Source organism: Lathyrus oleraceus, chromosome 7 (assembly GCF_024323335.1).
Source record: "Lathyrus oleraceus cultivar Zhongwan6 chromosome 7, CAAS_Psat_ZW6_1.0, whole genome shotgun sequence".
In the NCBI taxonomy this organism is placed as follows: domain Eukaryota; kingdom Viridiplantae; phylum Streptophyta; class Magnoliopsida; order Fabales; family Fabaceae; genus Lathyrus; species Lathyrus oleraceus.
Genome location: NC_066585.1, coordinates 309,746,946 through 309,758,854, shown reverse-complemented (window position 1 = coordinate 309,758,854; position 11,909 = coordinate 309,746,946). Strand labels below are relative to the sequence as shown.

Genomic DNA, 11,909 nt, shown 5'->3' with positions numbered 1-11,909 from the left:
ATTCAAACTGACTCTCACCGTACCAGATGGATTCTTCTTTCAAGACCACCTCTTTGCTGATTCTGACAGACATTGTTACTTCACTTCACTTCAGTGCAAATTTTTGTATTCAATCCCTTGATACCTCGAAAGTACGAAAGCAGCTGCCATCTTCTTTCCAGGTCTCCAGTTGATTGAATAGGGGCAACTGTAATACCCCAAAATTTACCCTTTATTTTTCCTGAAAAAAAAAACGAAAAAAAATAATAATAATAATAAAAAAAACGAAAAAAAAAAGTTAAAAATAAATAAATAAATAAAATATAACAAATTTTTTTGGACTTGGTTCTCCCTCATTTGAGCCCACTACCCACGAAAATCAGTCTATAAATACTGAAGTTTCAGTAGAGGAAAACACTTGGAGTTACACTGGGAGATTCACTGGAGAAAGAGGGAGAAAAAGGAAGAGAAGCAAAATACTCTGAGGTTTCCTTGGAACAAAACCTGGAGAGAAACCTGACAGAGAACTCAGAGCAGCCTCCAAACCCTGAAGGGAACTCAACTGCACAGAATCACCTCTGCCTCACATAAACCCTAAAGATTGTTTTGTAAACCTCACGGGTGCAACTCAATTTCAATCAAGCTCTCCAATCAGGTTTGCCTTTATTCCCATTACCTTTTTCTTTGAAGTTGAATACTCTGAATGTTTGAGGTATGATGGATGAATTTCATTAGGTTTTTGCCCACGGGTTCATAATTATGTATGAATGTATAAATAATGCCTTGAATGCTTAATCGTTTAATTTCTGAAGTGTATGCCACAGGGTTTGAGGTTTCTGAAACCATACTGTTATCCATGAAAAAAATGCTTATGGTGTTTCACTAACCCTTTTGTTGAGTTTTTGTGAAGGCTCACATGACTTTTGCAGGGATAACCTGCGTGGTTTTCCACTTTATTTGTGGGATACCCCCTGGAGGTTTCATTCCGATTACCTGTACTGACTCACTTTCTTTGATGGCATTAGCTTGGGAGATCCCTGGGTTTCTTACTCCTTTAATTGCTGTTACTTCAGATCTTTATCCGTGTGGTAATTTTTTCCTTTTCTCGTACTTTATCGCTTTCTTAGCTGGAAGACCTCGATAGGAGGCAATGTTTGAGCCCCTTGGTGGCATTTTACTTTGAGATACATGTTTTGTGTTTTGTATTCATATCCCCACATGTAGCGCGGTTCCTTTGTCAAGGACTGCCTGTTTGCCCTCGAGCATCCCAAACCCTAAAACCCAAAGCAACATGTTTACTCCTTCTACTATAGGCGAGTAAGTCTCCAAAGGTCGAGCATCCGGTACATTGCGTAGTGACGTCGTTCGTTCAAAACCCAATCCACAACCCCGTAGTTAGCCGAACTACGACTTGCTCTGATTCTCATTCCAGATGAGATACGTAGGCATAAGACACGATGTCTTAGCGAGCACACATCCCCCAACCCATAGGTCAGCCGAGCTACGAAGACTCTGATTCTCATATTCAGATGAGATACGTATGCAGTGGATGCGACATCCGCGCGAGTCATTCTCATTTAACCCTTTTTTTTGGTAAACAGCACAAGATAAACTCACACCCTTTAGACAAAAACCACAAAAGTGGATCCCATAGAGTACTATGGATGCGTAGGGGTGCTAATACCTTCCCTTCGCATAACCGACTCCCGAACCCAAGATTTGGTTGCGAGACCCCGTCTTGTCCTTTCCTTTTTCAGGTTTACTTCGAGCGTTTCCTTTCCCTCCTTTGGGATGAATAACGCACAGTGGCGACTCTTCTGTCTTTTTCTTTCGCCGGTTGTTTTTTTCGCGCACTGTATTTTTCAGGTTGCGACAATACCAAGAAAATCTTAAATAATGTTTCATAAGATAAACCCAACTATAGTGAGTGTAATCATCAATAAAAAAGACATAATATCTAGCTCAACCTTTGGTATGAACTAATGATGGACCTCACACATCAGAATGAACTAAATAAAAAAGGTCTACTAGAAATATAAATATTTTTATTATATGGCATAGTAGAAAATTTAACAGTTTTGTAACCATAACAATTGAAAATATCACTATTTGCAACATTCCTAAGGCTCTAGTAGAAGTTGTGTACTTCAATCTAGAGGTTGGAACATATCCAATGTGAGAATATCATATGCAAAAACTAGTAAAAGATGAACTTAAACGAAAATATGATAAACAAGCAATGGAAGTAGACATTAAAGGTGAAATATCTTGAACTCTTAACTCATCCAGAACATAATTTTTCCCCTTGTCTAGAACTTATCATAATATTTCTCTCAGGCTATGGCTCTTATGCATGACAAGAAGTGGAAAAAGCATAAATAAATAATCAAAATCCACATAATCGACTAACAAAAGCAAAACTCAAAGTAAGATTAGGAATACAATAAACATTAGATAAAGACAAGTTAGTTGTGGAGACAAACCCAATGCCTGCTAATGGCATATGATTCCCATCAGCAGTTAAGACTAACATGGACGAAACATGATTAAAGGATATAAATGAATTATTCAATATGATGTGATTCACAATGTAGCGGGGTATTCGTTACCTTATGACTTATTGACTAAACCAAAAGTAAACATACAATTCGAGTCGCCACCGCACTTTTATTTGTCCAAAGGAAAGGCTAAAAAGCGAACAAAAGCCAAGTAAGAAGTTTTATCAAATCAAAAACTAATAAAAATGTCAGAGATCTAGGTAAGGGGGTTGGTTATGAAATGGGAAGGTTTTAAGCACCCAAAACATCCTTAGTACTCTAAGGGAGCCTCTTTTTGCAAAATATGTTGTAGGTTGGTATTTGTGAAAATATGTGCAAAAGATTGGGGGGGATGAGAAGAAAATGTACATTATATTTACAATTTTGTTGTTTGAATGAAGAACCCATTGCCTACGTACCATCACAAAGGTAGGATCAAAACCTCGTAGTTCGGGGTAAAAATCTCAAAGATTGGTGAATTAATTTGATCAAAAGCCTTACGGTCTTTTGTTATCAAAGGGAGAAAACTCAACCTAAACCAACAATCCACCATGTGAGGAGAGCTTCAACATACTAGTGAGGGGTTAACCCTATAATAAGTATGGAAGACTTATAGTCCAATCACTAAGGATAAGGTGAGGTTTACATCAACCACTACGATAACTCAAACCTATGGCTAATGTTTATGAAAAGTTTTAACAAAGGTGACCATTGGAGCCACAAAAAAAACTTGAAGTGATTTATATTTACAAGTTAAGTGTATTTACAAAGTGAAGTCAAAGTTGGATTAAGGTTCATTCACAATGAGTATTAATGAAAAGATTTTGAAAATCAAAGGCATAAGGCCCAGGTTTCTAATTTGAAAACAATGTCAAAGTTTACACATAAAGAGTTTGGCTTGGGTTAGAGTGAGGAGAAGAAGAGAAGGGCTAGTCCTAAAGCATACAAAGATGAGAGAAGAGATAAAACCCTTGGAGTTCCTTTTCTTGAGATCATAAAGATGATTCAAGATGCTCATTTCCTTTGGACTTAACAAGAAACAAGCAATCAAAACAAATATTCATTCAAGCTCCTAGGATCTCCATTTGGCTTGTCTCTCTTAACTTGGCTATTCATGACAATGGTCCTTCTTACTATCTCAAGATGGAATCCCTATCACACAAGAGCAAACATCAAAAAGTTCACAACACAATAAGAGGAATGGACAAAGAATGAGTTTAGATTAGGAAGTCCTTTGAAATCAACTTTAAGATTTAGCATTCTAAATGAATGAGGCCTAGTTGCTCTTCAATAAGTTTATCATTCTAAAGGCATGAGGCCTAGTTGCTCTTGAACTCCTTTAAGCACAGGTAAGGTCCTAATTCTAAGTCCTTTCTCCTTTTGCATTGGATTCACACAAACAAACACAAAGCAAACACAAGGCAACAATATATTTATATACAATAATAAGCTCAAATGAGCAAAAGGAAGATAGCATAAACATAAAATATGTGCTCAAGTGAGCAAAGGGAAAAATCAATATGAATAAATGAGCAAGAAAGTAAATTACATTAAAGTAAATTGCAAGAAATTAAATTCTTGAATTAAAGTTAGTAGTTAGTATGGTTAATGTTAGTGTGTCATAAGACAATTTAGCGCTATGTTAAGCAATCGTAAGTGGACTAATGTAGTAGTCACACCTATCTGAGGTCGGTCAATAAAACTATAGGCAAATAAACACAAGTTAGAGATCATGACTAGTAAGCCAAGCTCCTACAACTTGCCATGCCAAAAGAAAAGATGAAAGGCCTTGTATGGACTTTAGGTTTTTTGCTTGACCAAGAAGCAACCTATCTTGGACACAAAGCAACTCACTTGATCTTGGATCAAGTTGAGTTTGATTTGGATCAAAGAAGGTTAAGCCTCTCATATGTCAAGATCAACCATAAGACATTAACTCATTGGCCAAAATAAAAAGAAGTGAGATGAAGATGAAATGAAATGGAAAGAGCACTCAAAATGTCAAACACAAATGGTCAGATGTGAATCAAATCATGATCAACCAATGTAAAACAGAAGAGAAATGAAGATTAGAAGTCAACAGGTCAAACATATTTTTTTGGTATTTTTTGAATTAAAATAAAACATAAAATAAAATGAGCAAAATATGGTCAAACCTCAAATTTAATTCAAATCAACTTAAACAAGTCCAATTAAATTCTCATAGGTCTAACATGGTCAAACAAGGTTTGACAAATTTTCTCAACAATTTTTGAAATCAGAAACTATTTTAAAACAATTAAAAACAATGAAAATAACACATTATGAATTAAAATCTCAAATAAATCTCAAATCAATTGAGAAATTGATGAGACTATTTTTCATTGACTTATCATGATCCATATGTGTTAAGAAAATATTTTTGGAATTTTCAGATATCAAAAAGCATTTAAAATGAATTAAAAACTATTAAAAACCAAATAATTCACAAAAAATATTAAATAAAGTCACAAAAATAATTAAAAATCAAAATATGAAATTAGATTTTTCAAGAATTTTTTTGCCATTGGTCTCATATTTTTGTGCCTTCAAATAAAATATTTATGAATTTTTGAAAATAAAAGGAATTAAAAGAAATTAAAACAGAAAATAGAAAATAGCAAAAATCAGCGCCCATTGGATCCGTCTCATTAATTGACATGGCATCATCACACGGTCTAGAGGCGCTGATGCACGATGCTCCTTGGTCAAGCGCGCAACGTATGTATTTAAAATAAGTCAGCCAAATGAAGGGACACGATTATAACATTTGAACATCATCCAATGGCTCTGGTGATCCCACGTGGGGATGGTGGTGGAAACCACCATCTTCTCCGGCCAGCTAACAGTTTCCGGCCACCACGCGCAGGTTTTTGAAACTTAATGAAAATAAACAAGCAAGGTACCAAAATGAAGTCGGGGTGATGTACATCACCCTTATAACCTTGGATCTTCCTCAATGTTTCTATTTAGAGAGAAACAAGAGATTGAAGATCATAGTGTTTGATCTAAAACGTCATGATTCATGAAATTAAGACCACCACTGGCCTGCCTCTTGCTCGAGGACTTCAGAAAACATTTCAAACTCAAGCAATTCACATTGTATTTCAAGATCTAGATCAAACAAGTTTAGTGATATACCTCTTAAATGCAGCTTTGAACAACATGATCTGCTCAAGTTCTTGATCCAATTTTGATCTGGAGATGTGATGATGATGCAAGGCTAAGGAATTAAGACTTGAAGATCCACTAAGGATGTTGAAATTCAAGCTTGAAATTGAGAAATGAAAACTGAAATTCCTTTGAGTGAGGGTGAGGTTTCAATCTAGCAGAGTCTCATATCACCTTCAGGTTCAATTTTGAATGGGGAAGCACTTCTATTTATAGCTGGAGATGATGCATTGCTGGCTTTCCCTCGTGTGCATGTAACTTGGACCCTTCATGCATGGGTTTGTACAGGGGCGTGCAAAGCCCAAAAATGGATGGAAATGCAAGCTGAACTCAAATGCAAATGGTTTGGACGCGTAATTGGAGCTGCATTGGCGTGTGCATGAAGTTATGATGTGAATTGCATAATTGAACCTAAACATTGAGCTCTTTGAAAGTCCCACATGGAAAATCCAAACATGGTGGTGTGAGTAATGGTTGGAAATCTCTTGACATAAGGAATAAAAGTTATATTGGGCAAAAATCCATTTGGAGTTTGGAAATTTATGAAAACTGACTTTGAAGTTTTGGGTACAAAACATGTCTTTGAAAATTTTGCCAAAAACAAGCAACTTCAAGCCCTTCTGTTTCAATGATGAAAGCCTCAAATGGAAAAACCTTCAACATAACAGTTGTATATTTTTCAATATGATCAATTTGGACTTAAATTTTGCATCATTTTGATTTTTAATGAGAAAGTTATGGGCACTTGAAGTTGGACATTTTTCAAATTCAATGGCTTTGGTCCAAAGTGACCTATAATGTTTTGTATTATCACATGTGTTTATTTTAGGATTATGAAATTTTATCCAACATAACATTTGAAGTAGACATCTTAATATTTCCAATTAAATTGGTCTCACCTCAAAATCATAAAAAATAAGGAAGTTAGGTCCTTGGGAAGTTGACCCAAAATTAGGGTTTCAATCAAAATGACCTATAATGTTTTGAAATGAATGATGACCTTACATGTTTAAAATGGATTTTTTATGAACATGAAAGTTGTTCATATGGTTCTTAAGAACATTGTTTCTCTTGGGGTCATCTTCATTTGACAAACACATCAAAGGTTATATCTCAGGGATCCTCAATTTAGTCGATGACTTGACTGGTCAACTTCTCAAGGCCAAACCTCAAATCCTGATGAATGAATGATTGAGGATACTCACATAGGCTTATATATGAATAGAATAATGAGTTAATGAACTTCCCTTGATTAAATTTTATCATAGGTTGAGGTTGCTTCATGGGCAAGGCAAAGCCAATGCACAGTTGAATTAGGGTTTCCTTGGGAAACAATCCTCAAGCCCTTTCGGTTATCTTGATCAAATTGGCAAATTGAGATACTTGGGAGACATATATGGTGATTAAGATCTTTGGGGACCATTGTCATGCTTGCTCTCATCTTTATCTAGTCACTTCATTAAGCTTAGGAGCCCCCTAGGTGTAGGGGAGCATATGATCACTTTGAGCTTCAAAACAAAGAGTTAGTGACATATTTTTGTGCTTTTGGTTAGTAAACAAAGTAAGAAAAGAAATAATATACAATACAAGCATACTTGGTGATCTCAAACAGCTCACACAAGTCCCAACCCAAGGGTTAAGGAGCCACACATGCTATGATCCTTGATGCAATGCAATGAGCAAATGATATGATGCCATGAGGGATATTAGGGTCAAAATTAGGGTCTTACACACAAGAATAAAAAATTAATGTGGAAGAAGATATACCTAACAAGGAAGAAGGGAAAACCTTTAATAGAGGAGGAAGACATACCACGTGGTTGAGTTGTAAGAAACTTTTGAAATTGCTCAGTAAGATCATATACCTTCCAAGTAGACTTGAATGTGTTTACTTAACCAACAGACAAAGGAACAACAATTGGAGAACCAACAGATAATATTTTTGTAAAGCAATGTCATGTAATCACATTGCTTTACTTAACCATTGACATTGCTTTACAAAAATATTCCAATCTTCAACAATTTTTGACATTGTGCCTTTCAATGCCCTTTCTTCGGGAAAAAATCACATTCACTCATATCAACACCAAATCTTCATTGAGTTTTTCCTTTGTTAAAATGAGAAGTAAAGATATATAGAAGAGGAGCATGAATTCTTTTTTCAAAATGTGAATGAGGGTGATACTTAAGTCTGATTTCTTCTATCAAAGATTAATTAACAATTGAATATAAACTAAGAAGAGGAGCATGATGTATAAACCCTTAGGCTGGCCCTCAAATCATATCGAAGAGACATTAAAAAATAAACTAGACGTTGCTATTATGTTTTGTCAATATACACTTTGAAAACATTTTAATTTAATGAATTCCATAAAAGGAAATTGATCCCCCAAATTTATCATGGCCAAATAAATTCTTGCATGGTTAATTTATTTTGTTTAAGAGCCATAATTTCACTCTCTAATCGATAATTATTTATAAAATCAGACCGATTATACAAATGTTCCAAGTGGTCCCAGATTACCTTAGCAATATCATACTTTATAATTAACATATATATTAACTAAGAAACATGATTATTTATCCAAGTAAGGATCTTTTAATTACTAATGTCCCACCATGAAAAATACAAAGTCGACATGTGATTTTATTTATTCCAAAGGAAAGTGAAAATATCGATAACACCCTAAAATAATGGTCTTCACAACCAAGAGCAAATTCAGGAGTCGGTTATGCAAGGGGAAGTTCTTAGCACCCCTCACATCCGTTGTACTTAATGGCAATCACTTTGCTTGTTCTTCATGTGTATGGATGTTGTTATCTGAAGCTTACTTGCTATTTGGTAATGGACGGAAATAAGTTTTAAATTAGTGTGCTCGCCAAGGATTTGATCCTTTGTGCATAAGCATCCTCATCGTGCAATAAGGAAGTCAGAGTTTCGTAGTTCTAAATACAAAACGGAGTGTGTGTTTATAGTTTTTAGTGAATAATGTTAATGTTTGCATTTTAGTGGTTAAGCTTGCTTGTATGCTCACATATGGGAGACTTAAGTGTTTGTTTGTTTGTGGTAGAAAGGATGTGCTTGGATCATATTTTAGTAGTTAAACATGACTTATATGCTCGCACATGAGAGGCTTAAACGTTATACTATGGTAGAACGGAAATAACATGTCCTTTGAGAAAAAGGTTTTTGATGCCCTAAGGCAGAAAATTGGATTTGATTGGTTGTGGTTGATTTTAGAGTAGGAGAAAAGTATCATACCACAAGTGATAACACTGAAATTTACGTATTTTTGACTCCGATTTCACATGCATTCTAGTTGTTTTATTGTCATTTTATTGTGTTATTACTGTGTTTTCCTTCGTTTTCAGGTTTTTACTTTAATCAGAGCCCCGATCGAGAAAAGGAGCGAAAAAGAGCCAAAAACCCTAAAACTTAGCATTTTGTTCTTGTGGCCTACCCCATGGCTGGCGCCATAGACCCTGCCATGACGTGTCAAATTCAACTTCCATCAACTCCCACGTTTTCCCACTACTTCCACTAAGGCGCCCCATATTGTGCTTGTGGCGGGCGCCATGGCCTTGTGGCGGGCGCCACAAGAGGAAAAACGGTTCCCTCCTATTTTCAAGTTGAAGGGCATCCAAGTCATTTCCATCTTTTTACTTGCTTATAAATAGAAATGCGAATTTACTTTTACAATCATCCAAACTTAGAGCAGAGGCAAACTTAGAAGCAACTTTGTTTCACTTAGGTATATATTCAGTATTTTATAGTGGTAATCGCTTCGCATTGGAGTGTTACCACAATTGTGTAATCGAGTCTATGGTAGAGTCTGTAATCGAGTTTGGAGCACTTTGGAAGGAAGTTAATCCTGCCGCCATTTTCATTTCCGCATTGCAATTTACTCAGCCCTCCGACTGGAGCAGGTTTTTATTACTTGTCTTTACTTTATTTATTTCCCGCACTCGCTTTACTTTATTTATTTTCCCGCACTCGCTTTACTTTATTTATTTCCCGCACTCGCTTTACTTTATTTATTTCCCGCACTCGCTTTACTTTATTTATTTTCCCGCACTCGCTTTAAATTATTTATTTCTCACACTCGCTTTAAATTATTTACTTTCCGCACTCGCACTACTTTTATTTACTTTAATGCTCTTTTACTTTACCATGTCTAACTAAATCTAAAAGGTTAGAATGTAAGGATCGTAATTGAACCAGTAATCCGTACAATTGTTTGTAGAAACACTTAAGGGCTATTTTAACTTTCAACTTAAGTTTTCCCGCACATCAATTCCGTTGGGTAAGATCGAAAGCCGTCCAACGTCTTTTTAAACTTAATTGTTTTTAACTATTTCAAAAACAGCGAAAGCGTTTTGTTTAGTTCATTAGGAGATTTTAACATTAAGAATAAAAGAGATTTTAAAACTATTTTCGGACGCGTTTATAAGTTTAGAGTCTGGTTCGTAAGAACCTCTTTTGGTTAAGAAATCCAGGTTACAATACTTTTCAACTTAGTTAAGATACTATATTTCTTAAAAATAGGTTTACTACTTTAACGCAATGCGCGCCTTTTTATAAGTGACAATAAGAGGGTTTGATTAGGGAGTACAACTCGGTTCTGAATACGCGAAAGCGACAGTTCCTGTTAAATTAGTTCTTTCCAAAGTAGGAAACATTGCCCATAAGTAATTCTATTAGCAAGTACTTGGATTATCAATTGATTACGTGAATTACATTCGACCCTGTCTTTATTAATTAATCTTTACTCAACACTTTACTTTTCATTGCACACTCTAAAAACACCTATTTCAATTACCTTTGATAAACACCATAACAATAGATAATGATAGCTTGACACTTGGTCTCTGTGGATTCGACAATCTTTTATATTACTCTGACGCGTTCGTATACTTGCAAAAAGCCAATGCATCAAGTTTTTGGCGCCGTTGCCGGGGACCAATTTCGTCAAATTTCATTTTCCTGTTGTTATATCGTTTAGACTTAGGTTATTTCCCACCGGTCAATGCGAAGAACTCGCAGCACCGGAAGTTTAAGTTTAGTATACCCTCTGGCGGAACCTGAACGTTACGCTCGCGCACGTTTATTCTTTCATAGAATTAAGAGAGCTATGGCCGAAGACCAAAACCAAAGACCTCTTAAGGACTTCGCTCAACCATCTAATGAAGAACCTAGTTCTAGTATAGTAAACCCAACCATTCCAGCTAATAATTTTGAACTTAAACCATCCCTATTGCAACTAGTGGAACAGAGACAATTCGCGGGTCTCGCTACCGAGAACCCTAACCAACATTTAAAAATATTTCTTCAATTAGCAGATACTTTTAAAACCAATGGAGCTTCTCCTGAGGCAATACGTTTAAGATTATTTCCTTTTTCCCTCAGAGATAAAGCTCTAGCATGGTTAGATTCCCTTCCACCTAATTCCATTACGACTTGGAATAACCTTAGAAGAGTTTTTCTTGCTAGATATTTTCCCCCGAGTAAGACCGCTGTTCTTCGAAACCATATAACTAGATTTACCCAAAACAAAGGAGAATCGTTGTTCGAAGCTTGGGAGAGATATAAAGAGTTGTTACGAGCATGCCCACATCATGGTTTAGAAAATTGGTTAATCATTCAAACCTTCTATAATGGACTTCATTACAACACAAAGATGACCATCGACGCTGCCGCAGGCGGTGCCCTGATGAACAAACCTTATCCTGAAGCTAGTGCCCTCATCGAAGATATGGCTCAAAACCATCAATCATGGGGAGGCGAACAAGCGACAGTGGAGAAGAAGGAAGCCCAAGGAGGAGTGCATGAACTAAGCTCTATAGACATGATGCAAGCTAAAATGGACGCATTAGCCCTTAAGGTCGAGCATATGTGCATAAACCCAAATACTGTAGCCGCAGTTTTGTCGGATTGTGAGATATGTGGAACCAAAGGACACCAATTTGTAGAATGCAGTCTGTTTAACGAAACCCACTCCGAGCAAGTGAGCTACACCCAAGGGAACCCATATTCGAATACCTATAACCCTGGATGGAGGAATCACCCGAACTTCTCCTATAAAAACAATAACCCTATTCAAAATAATGCACCTCCGAGACCTAGTTATCAAGCCCCAAGATCAAATCAACCTATGCAACCTGTACCACCAAAGCCGAGCCTTGAGAAAATTATGGAAAATTTTA

At 36.1% G+C, this 11,909-nt stretch overlaps 1 non-coding gene across 1 annotated transcript; it reads right to left on the bottom strand.

The window, feature by feature from the left end:
- Positions 1-11,221: 11,221 nt before the first annotated feature.
- On the bottom strand, positions 11,222-11,328 carry LOC127108996 (small nucleolar RNA R71). The gene has a single exon (XR_007796486.1). It is a non-coding gene; the product is annotated as a small nucleolar RNA R71 (small nucleolar RNA).
- Between the last annotated feature and the right edge of the window lie 581 nt (positions 11,329-11,909).